The following is a 15,355-nucleotide window of genomic DNA, read 5'->3' as shown; positions in this document are numbered from 1 at the left end:
TTCCTACACCCTGACTAATTCAGAGTCTGAGCTGCAGCCAGTTGGGAGTTGGTTGGCCTCAAACAGTGCCTCTTTAGTGCTTGGTTTTACTTTAAAGTCCTGAAATAGGTGTCATTTAATGAAGTTTCTAAATTCATCTTGATTTATTTGGCTTCAAATATGAGTCTTGAAAAATGTCAAAGATTAAGGGAAATATATTAGGAAGAGAAAAACACAAAATAATAATTTCTTATAAGTATTTCTATATAAATATGGTATTTGTTTGAATTTGAATTTTTTTGAAGAAAGATAGTGTTGTTTTTCTGCACATACATTATTTGAAAAATATGGTTACGAAAATAATCCATAGCCTGTTTTTTTTCTAGAATGCTGTGAAAATAGCCAGAAGTGAAAGCTGGTATTTCTAGTTTGTGAGAGTTATTTTGCATAACTCTCATCTAAAGATATAGGACAATCAGGAAAAGTTGACAATTTTGTTAAAATTGCAGATAAACAGCATATAAATCTGCAGGCTTTTTGTTCATACACTCATATTTTGAAGTAAACAGGATTAGAACATAAGAAAATCTTATTGTAAAACTTTAGTTGGTGCTGATATCTGGAAAACAGTAGATGTTGTTAAGCTTCATGTGCTTAAATGTTCTAGTCAGCCATCAGAATGGTAGAGTAGCAAAAAGTATTAGATTCATTTTAGCGATTGCATCATCTATTGACCTCATGTTTTCCTGCCCTCTTGAGAGCTTATTTACTAGGTCAATGCCTGAACCCCCGATATTTGTTGTAAGAGGCAAGCATAGAGAACATAATTCTAGAAAAGGGTACTAAATGAATTTATGGACAGATCAAAGCTAATATATATCCTTGTCTTTTAATATATCAGTATATCCTGATCCTTCAATTTTGGCATTGTTTTTCTGCAACAAAACTTTAATATATTGGCCCAAATTTTTATCAGGGAAAAATAAATGTATTATACATTAAACATTCCTGAGATGACCTTTTTTCTTTATTACTTTTTTTTCTGTGTAGGAAAACAAACAAACAATAAGCATTAGCATGTAACCACAAAATTGAGAAGATAATGGTATTTATCTTTTTTGTATAAAAATTGTGTACATATTATAAGTATAATGTGTAATTAAATACACTTAGAGTTATAAAGGAAAACCTATTAAATTGTAATAATTATTATTTTGTTTCAATACTAACTATGGAATGAAAATTAGTAAGAGGATTTTTATTGTAAAATGGATTATGACCAAAAACCCTGGGGAGATGGAAGAGAAAACCAAAGTAGATATGATGTGGCTCATTCCAGGAGAAAAGATGGAACAGATTCCTTTTGCTTTTTCTTTTAGAACACCAGGATTTTACTAAACAAACTTTCTTAGCACTCTCTACAGTCTCAGTGTCTAAACATGTTCTTTCCCCAAGAAGCTCACGGCTCTGTAATAATTCTCATTTGTATTAAATTTTAATGTCCTTGAGGAAAATGTAGCCTATGTTTCTCCTTTCATGTTCTCCAATTTAGCTAACAGATTTCTAGAGCTGACTAGAGTTCAATATTGTCCTGCTCAGTTTATTGCCCCCAGGATGACTTTCCCATCTCCAGAAGACCCTTCTGATGATGATAAGATCCAAGTGATTTTTTAATTTTGGAGAGCCAGTGTTGGGCCTTTCTATCAAGTGCACAACAAGGTGACTGACTTGTAGTAGTCACTGATTAATTGCTCATTAAATAGATAAGTTGCTGGACCAGCCATTTGGCAGCTATAGTTGTTACTGTTGGTCTGTGTTCAGAATCACATGCTGAACTGACACTTCTCCCAGTTAATAGCATCTATGTACCCCCTTTTAGTTACATCTCTCTTATCTTACTTATTTTTAAAAGACTCCCAAGTGTTACACTTTCAATCATGTCTGTCAGTAGGATTAAAAACAAGAAAGCAATTTTAGGAGTTACAGTAGGGGATGTGGAAAATAAGTTTACCCAAAAGATTATTTCAAGGAAGAGCTGCTGACTAGAGCTAATTGTAAAGTTTCATTGCCTCCATTATCCAAACAGGAAATATTATCCATTATTCAATTAAATCATTAATTGAAGTGTTCACAATCCCTTAATTCTTAGACTTAGAGCATCTTTCCTTCCCTTCACACGTCTCACTTTCAATTTTGAAAGGCAACACTGCTACTGATATCATCCCTCACTTGGCAAAAAGACACTTTTAAAAATGTTTCATGAGATATTTATACAATACTACTGATGCTATTAACAGCATTAACTATAGCTAAAATTTATTGAGCACTTAGTATGTGTTAGGCACTGCTCTAAATCATGTTAAATGTTTTTTATCAGTTAACCCTCACAAATATACTATTGGTGAAGTATGAATTATTATGTATCCATTTTATTGATTTTACGTACAAAGAAACTGAAACACAGGTCAGTTATGTTACTTGCCATGTTTGCTCATTAAATATACATCACACAATTATAATTTGATTCCAAGACATAAAGCTTCAAAACCTATACTCTACCCTATACAGTACTCCTAATTCAGAGTACAAGTATAATTGAGATTTCCTAATTGAGAAGTACGAGTAAAATTAGTGTGGTCACTGATATATTTTCTACGACAGTCCATGTACTCTTAGGAATTATATATGTTTTATACTAACAATGACAATTTTCCAAAGGCATTGTCTTTGACTCCTCACTTTTTTCAGTATGCATTACTTCCTGATGGCTTCCCTGTATATACTATATATTCCAGATCTTATGGTTTTTACTTCAACTTGACTCTCATTATCTTCTAAATTTGGAGTCTCAGTGATTCTGTTACTCTGAATTACAGTATTGTATAAGGTAAACACAGGTTTTAAGGCTATGTTTTCTGAAATTAAGTTATAACTATGTGATTATTAAATAGATACGTTGCTGACTATATAATACTATTTACTGAGTAAATGTGGCAAGTACCATAATTTATCAGTGTTTCAGTTTACTCATCTGTTGTGGCAGCCCCAACTCATTAAAACAAAGGGTATTACCAGCTATCCTTAATCTCCTCAGCAGTCCTACCCTATACTCATGCTCTTCTCCATAGACAAACATGTGTCATTTTAAGGATACAACAAAAGCTATTGGGCATAAGTGGCTTTGGCCTCTCCTTCCTTCTGCTAGTCAATAAATTTAACTTTATCATCACTCATTTTTTATATCTGGTCTCATAGAAAGTGGCAACTTCCTTCCTAAACCAACACCAAGCTTTTATACTGTTTCCCTGAACTCACTCCCTTCTTCACAATCTCAGATTTGTTATTTTGCCTCTCTTCTGAGTCCTATTCAAAATCTCCCTCCTTGCCATCATTTTCTTTTCTGCCAAAAGGCATATCAAATCATACAGGAAAAACTTTCCCACTCTGTTGCACATCAACAAGCATCTTGAAGTTGCAAACTACACTTTCCACTTCTTTGCCTCCCTGAAATCTTCTACCATATTGAGAATTTTGCTTCTGACTTTACCATTCTGTGAACAATGCTTTTATTAAGATGGATGTTCTCATCAAATTGCTCAACCGACTGGTTGTCTTTCAGTTTCTGTCTACCTGTCATCTCTGGTGCACTTGACTATTGAGAAATCTGTTGTTAAATACTTTTCTTTTGTATTTTTTTGTCAACATACATATAATGCTCATAATTTTGAATGTAATACTTATTTTGATTATATCACTAGCTTATATCATTAAGATTATATCACCAGCTTCTCCTCCTGGACCTTCTTTTAAACACACAATTATTTCCTTGGTTTTATCCTAAACTGTCATCTCTTCTCACTCAAAGCAACCCCTTTGGGTAAGTGTATCTATATCCATGATATCATCTATATTCACGTAATAATGGTTCTCCATTTTTTTCTGAGATACAAATTCATATACCTAATCTACTTTAGGTATCTGAACCTGGACATGCCAAAACACCTAAAATATTTATAATGCCTTTATATATAACTTTTATAAATATTATACAATTCCATCTTCCATATATATTTTTAAAAAGTTTATCTACTATTGTGCTCGATGCACTATAGGAATGTATTCTCTGAAAGCTATTTTACTTACTGTACCTTTAGCCATCAGTCCCAAATGGTGGGACAAGCATAGGATTATATATATATATATATATATATATATATATATATATATAAAACATCTCAGTTCTAAATGAGAGAAAAATGGAAGATAAAAAGGGCTATTGTCCCAACCGATTCCAAAAGCCAGTTGTATAAACTCCATCAGATTTGAAGGCCAGAAAATAATTTACTGTGGCTTGTGACTCTGCCTTCTGGGGCAACTCCACCCTCTGAGGCATTCTTTCTTTATTATAAAACATAGTATGTGTTTTCATCTGAATATTTATCTTTTTATTTCCTGCTTGTAGTATTTTGGGGGTCTTGAACAGTTTTTCACTTCAAATTCTCTCTCTTTGTGTCTTTCTGCTCATGTAACATATACAAGAACTTTGTGAGTTTCCTCTGTATATCACATGTATTATGTCAAATGGTCAAGATGGTAGTTCACAGTTCTTCCCTAGATAATCCCCTCTTTATTTTTGACTTTTGCTGAGATTATTGAGAGGATGCCCTTTATCTTCCTGGATATTCTGTTATTGGATTGAGGAGATCTATGAATCATGCTCTGAATCTGTTACAAACTCTTTTGCATTACTGAATATTCTGAGCTTCTAATCTTTATGGGGAACCAGTACAAGATTATACAGCCATACCCTCAATCATTCCTCTAAGGCGTACTTTCTGGATATCAAACCTCTTAAATTAATTTTTTCTTTTGCCTTTTGGATAGAAAATATCCTAAATCATCAAGTTCTTCTTTACATTAGTTGAGTAAAGCAATCATAGATTGGACTATGACTTCAAATTTGGGATATTTACAATTACTTCTCAAATTCGATTATCTTAAAACTTTCTTCAGTTGAAATATTTGCCTAATATTAAAGCCAATGGGGGAATAAAAGTTTATATTTAGCAGTTATTCCCTCAATTTATTTTTCTTGTATTATATTTATTTTAAGCAGTGGGAAGACACCAGCCCACATCTTTAATATTGTGCTTGGCATTTTCCTTCACTCTTGCATTTATTATATTTCATTAATATTTTTATTTGTACATTTACCTCTCCCAGTGAATAATGATCTCTGCGTGAGCAGTTAATGTTCCTAAAAATCTTTGTATCTCAAGCACATATCATTGCTTATCATTGCTTAACAACCCCTTGTTAATTGTTAGTTGAACAAATACAAGTAATTTATCCAACAATCCCCTCTCCACTTCTATTCTTTCCTTAGCTATAATATCACATACTATTCCAAGATAATCTCTCTAATTTGAGAAGTAATTATAAATGTCCCAAATCTGAAGTTACAGTCCAGTCTGTAATTACTTTACTCAACTAATGAAATAGTGTATGAAAATTAAAGTTGTTTTCCTTAAAAATGCTACATACTCATAAAAAAAAAAAAAAACGCTTTAGAGCAATATAATCGTATTAGTGGTGTCCCTTACAATAAGTCATGAATTCCCAAATAGAATTCTTCTCCTTTCTCTTAACACCATTTCCAAAGGGCTTTTAATATTTAGAAAAGAATATTTATAAAAGAATAAGAAAAATATGCAAATGAGTGGCCTTTCTCAGTAGAATTATTTTTTAAATTCACTATGAAATAAAACTTTATAATAATTCCCTGAGACTCACTCTTCCTTTAAATGATGAATTAAATGTAGAATGAAGTCCTCTTCTTAAAGGCAATTGAGCAATTTCTGATAATATAACTTCTCAAAAGCTGGCACTAAATATATTTACTAACATGTAAAGGACTGTTATATGTAAAACATAATCATTTAAAACAGACCAACATTGATATTTGTTTACTTGAGTATTAAGGAACAAAATCATATAAACATGAAATTCTTCCAAAGTTTTTTATGCTGCTTAAATGCTGAATATCTATATAGACGTGCCACGTTACTCAAGAAAATGGATAGTTTGTGTGATGCATAAGATGGTTTAACACATACCTAACCAAGAGCATATGATGCAATCATATTTGTTCATATTTAAAATTTTGCCTTCATTTGAGCTTAAGTGGTAAATAAAACTGTTAGAGAAGGAGTTATGGAATATAGACCTAATTTAAAATAATTTTTTTCTTTACCTTAAAATAGAATTGTACCTTAAGAAAATTGTTAAAATAAACTATCATAGAGGCTTTATTTTTAGTAAGACAGTATTTTCAAGCACATTAACATTAATTTCATGTACATTCCATAATTATGTACATGATCATTTCAAGGATTGCTCAGATATATAAAATTCAAATAATTTTAATAAAATAATTTTCAAATTTTTAATGGATGTATCTGAAAATTGCTTCACTTCTTAGTTTGTTCTATGTAAAATGTATTATATGCTTTTTATATATTATGACATGTTAATAAATTTAGTTAATGTTTGATGATTATTAAAGCATTAAAATATATATAATGGTAGTTACGATTTAAAGTGGACGTAATAAATGAATCCAGTAGAATGAAATGAAAGAAAACAAAACTAACAGGAAAAAAATGTTTGGAGGACAAAAGGATTTAACCTTTCCTTAGTATCAGTTAAATGTGAAGAATTTAAAAAGAATATCTACATTAAAAAGGACGTCTTTCCTGCTAGTGAATATGTTTCTCAGTTCAGAGGGGGTGGCATTTCATCCTACATCCCAGCTCTACCACAATCTGTTCCTGACAGGACCATCCATCTGCTTAGCCTGAACAACCCTGCAGTTGCTTATGTGCTTATTCACAGATGTAAGTAGGAGGTTGACTACAGGTTTTTGGACTTATACTTGAATCCAAGCTAATGTGACACATTTGCAAGCATAGCTGCACATGTTCTGGTTTAATTGGGAAATCTCTCCTTTGACTTTCAGAATAGCACAGAAGCAGAGACTTTAAGCCTAAACAGACCCAGATTCAGAGCAGACCCGATGCTGCTTGAAGAAGGCTGGAGGTATGTTAAGGAGACAAGGGCTGTCAAGAAGCAGGGATGTCTCTGGAAAGGGTGAGCAGCTGACGGCCTTTGTAAGTTCTCTGGGCAGCATTGATGGGAGGTAAAAACCTTGGGAAGAGTCTTGGTTTAACATGGACTTTAAACGGTACAAAGTAATTAGGGCCTCCTTTATTTCCATAAACTATGATAGACACTCTTCTAAAATTTCTGTTATCCTAGCTGCTTTTCTATGATATTTTTGGACCCCTGACTTATTTACACAAATGGAATGATAGCTTTTGGTTGGAAAATTTAAATATCTAAGGCACAAATTAGACATGGGACTTCATTCACACTTCTCCTCTAGATCTTAATCAAGACACCCTATGAGCTATATTGGATATTGCACAACGTTTATACCGAATATGTGTCAAGCATTTAAAAAATTTGCCATTGTGGAGCAGTGCTTCAGCATGATTTGTAATAGTGCATTCTGCCTTCTAAAATGTTTTGACTACTGGTGGTAATTGCTTTACAAGTGAAAACTATCCTCCTTAGTTCTCAGAATACTTGTAATCTGAGCATATCACACCTCCACATTTTGCTTGTGATGCTCTCTCTGTACCTTTTATCTTCTTAGGCTGTTGAAGTAGTTCAAGTTTCAGCTCAACTGTCATCTACTCCATGAAGCCTTCTTTGATCCTCTTACTCAATACTAATCACCTAATGCTTTTCTGTTCCCATAACAAATGCCTTTGTTTCCATCTGTTGGTATCATGTAGTACAATCTGAATTGAGTCATTGTTGTGTACTTTTTATATTTTCCAGTAGTTTATGACATTTATATTTGGGTGATTCTTTTTCTTAGTAAAGGATCTTAAAGAAAGTATGCTCTCAATAAATGCTTATTCAGTTGATTTTTGGGTATTAATGAAATGCAAATTCTAGTAGACCCTTTGTATAATTGCATGCAGATAGTTCAATTTTAAAAATTAATAGAGCTTTTATAATTCTATGTCCTTATCCCTTTATGATTTGAAAATATTTCTATAATAAATATGTATGTGCACATGTAAGAGTCCAGTAAGAAAATTCAAGCAGGTACAGCCAGAGTGCCAGAAAAGTGGGTGGTTCAATGTAAGTTGGAAAAAAACAAAAAGTAAAAATCTTCTCAGAAATGGGGGAACATTATTTTTTATGGAGTACTTAGAATATAAGTTGTTCTCCTGACAAAGTGAGGAGAGAGAGAGAGAAAGAGAGAGAGAGAGAGAGCCAGAGCAACAGAGAGAGGGAGAGTGAGAAAAACAGAGAGAAAATAACTCCTTCTATAATAACAAAGAGGAGACAGTATTCTCATCTCCATCGATCTTAGCAAGGCTTTCTGCTGAGTTTGTATTAGAGGAGAATGATACCTCAGAAGGTCCTATATTTTTTACAAGGATATGAAGTAACAAGGAGCATCAGAAATAGAGCACTTAGTTTCAAATCATCTGCTGAGCAGTAAGCTCTATGGCTTCCTAAGATGTACTTCAGCATTTCCTCAAGGGAAAGCAAGATGAAAAGTTAGGATTCCAGACAACACACACATACACTTGCACACAAACACACACACCAATTGTTACTTCAATTTAGCAGCTGTTCCTCTACTTAAACATGTTGATTTCCTTCTGATAATGTATTTGAAGAAATTGTTCCTCCACCAAAAAAAAATGCAATTTTAAAAATCACTGACCTAAGGACACTAAAAATAAAATTAACAAATTCTCAGTAATTTTAAGTGTTATTATAGCTTTCCAGAAAACCAAGTATATAATACTAAAGATTTACTTATGAGACTATTTAGGGGAAAAAAAACACTAGAGATGCTAAGAAAGATGCAAAACAATGAGAAGCATGACTTCACAAAGAGCTGTAAAATATAAAGCAGGTCAGTCAGCAGAGTGATCACTTGTTTAGTGGAATTCCAGATTTCTGGAAGAGCAAATGGCAGAAGAATTTACCTGCCACCTTTCTCCCTACACATAGTCTACAGATAAGGAGGGAGTTTAGTCACTGAAACTTCAATCTGCCTCTGTTCTCTTGGTGGCCATGCAGCAAGTGAAGCATTTCTTCCAAGTCTAGAAAAGAAGAGGTCATCTAGAAGAAGCAGAGCATCAACCAGGAACAATTATGGTGAAGGCAGTTGAGGGAGTTTGGGAAGGTGTACAAGACCTATATCCAATGCAAGTATAATTTTTTAGAAACTTTGAGTTGTAATAGTGAAGAGTTTTACTTGAATAAATATGATCAGCACAAAACTTAGACTCACATTATAGAGATGTAAGTTTTGGAATAAATAAAGGCAAAGGAAAATGCATAATGAAAACAGACCTATAAGAATATTACACTGAAATTTTGGTTTGTCTGAAGTACACAATATATCATTGTTAGTTATAAATTCTTTTTATTGGACAGTATTAGGAAAAAGATAAACATTTAATCTGTATTGTGAATTTGTAAGTTACATATAATGTAAGAACAAACGCATTTCCTTAACCATACCTGTCTGCGTTTACCTAAATATATCATTGAAAAGAGAATAATTTTTGGTATTAAAACAAGATTCAATAATATAGCAAGCACTGCAGCAAGTATGAGGAACTCATATTCCCTATTGTTATTGTTAAAGCGCTAAGTAATACTTGATAGTTTACACAGAAACATACCTACTGCTATATACTCAGTTAATCATAGTAGCTATTATTGGTTTAAAGACAGGTCAACCTGAATCCAATTTCTGATTCTTCATTTTGAGTGTAATACTTAACATCCTGAAATATGGTATTTTTGTTTTGTTTCATTTTAATCAATAAAATGGTAATAAGAATATCTCAAGCATAGATTGTAGAGAATAAATTAATAATCTGTAGTACTGTTCTATCATGGTCTTAACGAATGATAGATATTATTACTTGATGTTACTTAGTATCGTTATCATCCTTATTTTTATAACTACTTACATATTTGTTAAATATTTAGTATTCTGTGTACAGTTAATTCCTAGTAGAAGTTATATTCTTCTCAACTACAACTTATACTGTTCTTATGAAATGAAAGGAAATAAAAAGTAAGCTACTGGGTATTGTTTAGGAGGAATTTCTGAACTGGGTGGACCCAAGCAACATTAAAGTCACAATCCTTGTGCTCCTGGTGTGGACTCATCAGTTACACTTGACATAAACTAGAGACTAGAAAGTAAACAAAGATTCTTCATGCCTTCCAGAGTTTCTCTTGACATCAATTATTGTGATTGTTACAAGGTTATGTGAAGAGGGTAGACTAGTTATTGCTACGTTCTTTTAATAGAGAACTGAGACTAAAAGAAACTGTGACTTGAGTAATAGTTACAGCTTCATCTGGCAAACTCCTTTTTCAAAACTACTGTTTAGAGCTCAAAGTATATTATATTTCATCACAAGACTCAAATGCATGAATATTTTACATGTAAATATATAATATAATTAGCATCTTTGGAATTATTGTGGGGTTGCTATTCTAGACAGAGAAAATAAGGTAGCATTTCATTAAGATGTTGGTGTTAGAGAACCAGAATTATAATGCCATTAAGTATTGTATAATAGGCCTATTTTTACCTGCCATTTTGTGGACTAGATGATATAGGGGAGCAATCAAAAGTAAAATTTTACAATGAATAAACTCTTCAATATCCAGAAAAGCATTTTATAAACTAGTGCTCCAAATTCAGTAAAATAAATTCTGGTCTAATAACCTGTCTGGTTCCTTGTTCCTAAATCCATCAGATGAAGCTCTAAATGCAGGCCCAGACAGCTCTGGTCCAGGGTAGGGATTCAATCCCCTTTCCTAATCAAGGGAATACAAAACAAAACAAAACAAAACAAAAAGAAGCAGATTCAATAATACAATGATGTAGCTGAATTATATCTTTATTCCTATGTTGCCCTGAACTTTTATACTGCAGTTAAATTACAATGTTCCTATGTTTACTAACTCATTAAAGGAAATGACAAATTTTCTGTTATGTTCCAATGACCATTCCTAAATTCCAAGACTTTCCTCATAGAATTCCATGGGTCCTTCCTCTGAGGTCTGGTTACCAAAACTTTCTCCTAGAATGTAGATATAAATTTTAGTATGATTGCTAAATGTTATTCCACTGCTATTTTAATCTACCAATCTGCTATCATGTAAATTCTTGTTATCGACTCTTGTTGTTCTTTGATTTCAGTGGTCTGTCTACTGGAACTATTAGATTATTTTCTACCATAGTTATCTGATGCCACACAATATTTTAAAATTCTGTTGTATTCTGTTTTTACACACTTTAATTGACAAATTGTAAAAGCTACATTTCCATTTATACACTTTAATTGACAAATTATAAAAGCTACATTGCAAAAGCAAATGGAAACCTAACAAAAACAAAGTCGAGAGTACACATAGCTGATTCTGCGACCACATAAGAAGTATACTGTTGCATAGATAACTCAGAGGAAGTTTCAAGACAACCTGGGAATATAGAAGATATCTTATAAGGTGTGCCTAATCCAAAGTTAGAAGATACAGTAGTTATTTTCTATTTTGTTGATCTTTTTGAAGAACCAACTCCTGGATTTATTCATTTTTTGAAGGGATTTTTTTTTGTGTGTGTGTGTGTCTCTATCTCCTTCATTTTTGCTCCGATCTTAGTTATTTCTTGTCTTCTGCTAGCTTTTGATTTATTTGATCTTGCTCCTCTAGTTCTTTTAATTTTGAGGTTAGGGTGTCCATTTTAGATCTTTCCTTGTTTCTCATGTGGGCATTTAGTGCTATAAATTTCCCTCTAGACACTGCTTTAAATGTGTCCCAGAGATTCTGGTACGTTGTGTCTTTGCTCTCATTGGTTTTGCAGAACATCTCTATTTCTGCCTTCATTTCATTATTTATCCAGTAGTCATACAGGAGCAGGTTATTCAGTTTCCATGTACTTGTACAGTTTTGAGTGAGTTTCTTAATCCTGAGTTCTAATTTGATTGCACTGTGGTCTGAGAGGCTGTTTGTTATGATATTTGTTCTTTTGCATTTGCTGTGCAGTGATTTACTTCCAATTATGTGATCAATTTTAGAGTAACTGCAATGTAGTGCTGTGAAGAATGTGTATTATGTAGATTTGGGGTAGAGAGTTCTGTATATGTCTGTTAGGTCCGCTTGATCCAGCTCTGAGTTCAAGTCCTGGATATCCTTGTTAATTTTCTGTTTCATTGATCTAATATTGACAGTGGAATGTTTAAGCCTCCCACTATTGTTGTGTGGGAGTCTAAGTCTCTTTGTAGGTCATTAAGAACTTGCTTTATGTATCTGGGTGCTCCTGCATTGGATGCATATATATTTAGGACAGTTAGCTCTTCTTGTTACGTTGATCCCTTTACCATTATGTAATGCCCTTCTTTGTCTCTTTTGATCTTTGTTGGTTTAAAGTCTGGTTTTATCAGAGACTAGGATTGCAACTCATTCTTTTTTTCTCTCTCTCCATTTGCTTGGGAAATCTTCATCCATCCCTTCATTTTGAGCCTATGTGTGTCTTTGCAAGTGAGATGGGTCTGCTGAATATAGCACACTGATGGCTCTTGTCTCTTTATCCAGTTTGCCAGTCTGTGTCTTTTGATTGGGGCATTTATTGCATTTATATTTAAGGTTAATATTGTTATATGTGAATTTGATCCTGGCATTTTGATGCTAGCTGGTTGTTTTGCCCGTTAGTTGATGCAGTTTTTTCATTGTTTCAATGGTCGTTAAAATTTGGTATGTTTTTGCAGTGGCTGGTACTGGTTGTCCCTTTCCATGTTTAGTGCTTCCTTTAGGAGCTGTTGTAAGGCAGGCCTGGTGGTGACAAAATCTTTCAGAATTGCTCCACTAACCAGACTAGTAAAAAAGAGAGAAGAATCAAATAGATGCAATAAAAAATGATAAAGGGGATATAACCATGAATTCCACAGAAATTCAGACTACCATCAGAGATTACTACAAACACCTCTATGCACATAAACCAGTAAATCTAGAAGAAATGGATAAATTTCTGGGCACTTACACCCTCCCAAGACTAAGCCAGGATGAATTTGAATCCCTGAATAGACCAATAACAAGGTCTGAAGTTGAGGCAGCAATTAATAGCCTACCAACCAAAAAAAGCCCTGGACCAGATGCATTCACAGAATAATTCTACCAGACATACAAAGAGAAGCAGGTACCATTCCTTCTGAAACTACTCCAAACAATACAAAAAGAGGGAATCCTCCCTAACTCATTTTATGAGACCCAAATCATCCTGATACCAAAACCAGGCAGAGACTCAACAACAACAACAACCACAACAAAAACAAAACAAAAATTCAGGCCAATGTCCATGGTGAATATTGATGCAAAAATCTTCAATAAAATACAGGCAAACCAAATCCAACAGCACATCTAAAAGCTTATCTATCACCATCAAATCGGCTTCATCCTTGGGATGCAAGGCTGGTTTAACATATGCAAATCTATAAACAGAACCAAAGACAAAATCCCATAATTATTTCAATAGATGCAGAGAAGGCCTTTGACAAGATTCAACAGCTCTTTGTGCTAAAAACTCTCAATAAACTAGGTATTGATGGAATGTACCTCAAAATAATAAAAGCTATTTATGACAAACCCACAGCCAATATCATACTGAATGAGCAAAGACTGGAAGCACTCCCTTTGAAAACTGGCAAAAGACAAGAGTGCCCTCTCTCACCACTCCTATTCAACATAGTATTGGAAGTTCTGGCCAGAGCAATCAGGCAAGAAAAAGAAATAAAGTGTATTTAATTCGGAAAAGAGTGAGTCAAATTGTTTCTATTTGCAGACAAAATGATTGTATATTTACAAGACCCCATTGTCTCAGCCCAAAATCTCCTTAAGCTGATAATCAATTTCAGCAAAGTCTCAGGATACAAAATCAATATGCAAAAATCAGAAGCATTCCTATAAACCAATAACAGACAAACAGAGAGCCAAATCATGAGTGAACTCCCATTCACAATTGCTACAAAATTAATAAAATACCTAAGAATACAGCTAACAAGGTATGTGAAGGACCTCTTCAAGAAGAACTACAAACCACTGCTCAAGGAAATAAGAGAGGACACAAACAGATGGAAAAACATTCTATGCTTATGGTGAGGAAGAATCAATATTGTGAAAATGGTCATACTGCCCAAAGTAATTTATAAATTTAGTGCTATCCCAATCAAGATACCATTGACTTTCATCACAGAGCTGGAAAAAAAACACCTTAAACTTCATATGGAAATAAAAAATAGCCTGCATAGCCAAGACATTCCATTCCAAAGCAAAAAAAAAAAAAAAAAAGCTGGAGGCAGCATGCTACCTGGCTACTTGACTTCAAACTAAACTGCATGGCTACAGTAATCAAAACAGCATAGTACTGGTACCAAAACAGAGATATAGACCAATGGAATGGAACTGAGGCTTCAGAAGTAAGGCCACACATCTGCAACCATCGGATCTTTGACAAACCTGACAAAGACAAGCAATGGGGAAAGGATTCCCTATTTAATAAATGGTGTTTGGAAAACTGGCTAGCCATATGCAGAAGCTGAAACTGGACCCCTTCCTTACACCTTATACAAAAATTAACTCCAGATGGATTAAAAATTTAAACATAAGACCTAACAGCATAAAAACTCTAGAAGAAAACCTTGGCAATACCATTCAGGGCAAAGGCATAGGCAAGGACACAAAAAGCAATGGAAACAAAAGCCAAAATAGACTAACGGGATCTAATTAAACATAAGAGTTTCTGCACAGCCAAAGAAACTTTCATTGGAGTGAACTGACAAACAACAGAATGGGAAAAAAAATTTGCAACCTACCCATCTGACAAAGGGCTAATATCCAGAATCTAAAAATACTTAAATTTACAAGAAAAAAACAAACAACCCCATCAAAACGTGGGGGAAGCATTTGAAAAGACACTTTTCAAAAGAAGACATTTACGCAGCCAGCAAACATGAAAAATATCTCATCATCACTGGTCATTAAAGAAATGCAAATCAAAACTACATTGAGATACCATCTCTTGCCAGTTAAAATGGTGATCATTAAAAAATCTGAAGACAGCAGATGCTGGAAAGGATGTGGAGAAATAGGAATGCTTGCCGGGCGCGGTGGCTCAAGCCTGTAATCCCAGCACTTTGGGAGGCCGAGGCGGGTGGATCACGAGGTCAAGAGATCGAGACCATCCTGGTCAACATGGTGA

General features: G+C 33.8%; 1 long non-coding RNA gene across 4 annotated transcripts in view; it reads left to right on the top strand.

Moving 5' to 3' along the window:
• The first annotated feature begins 6,953 nt into the window (after positions 1–6,953).
• Positions 6,954–15,355, top strand: part of LOC108288710 — a 170,868-nt gene continuing 162,466 nt past the window's right edge. For 3 of the 4 annotated variants that reach the window (XR_005196754.1, XR_005196751.1, XR_005196752.1), the window contains exon 1: positions 6,954–7,148. This is a non-coding gene — a long non-coding RNA (uncharacterized LOC108288710). The remainder of the gene's footprint in view (positions 7,149–15,355) is intronic. The other variant, XR_005196753.1, reaches the window with a different exon arrangement.

This window comes from Cebus imitator, unplaced genomic scaffold (genome assembly GCF_001604975.1).
Source record: "Cebus imitator isolate Cc_AM_T3 unplaced genomic scaffold, Cebus_imitator-1.0 Scaffold383, whole genome shotgun sequence".
Classification (NCBI taxonomy): domain Eukaryota; kingdom Metazoa; phylum Chordata; class Mammalia; order Primates; family Cebidae; genus Cebus; species Cebus imitator.
Note: the sequence above shows the minus strand (reverse complement) of the source record. Positions and strands in the feature narration are given on the sequence as shown.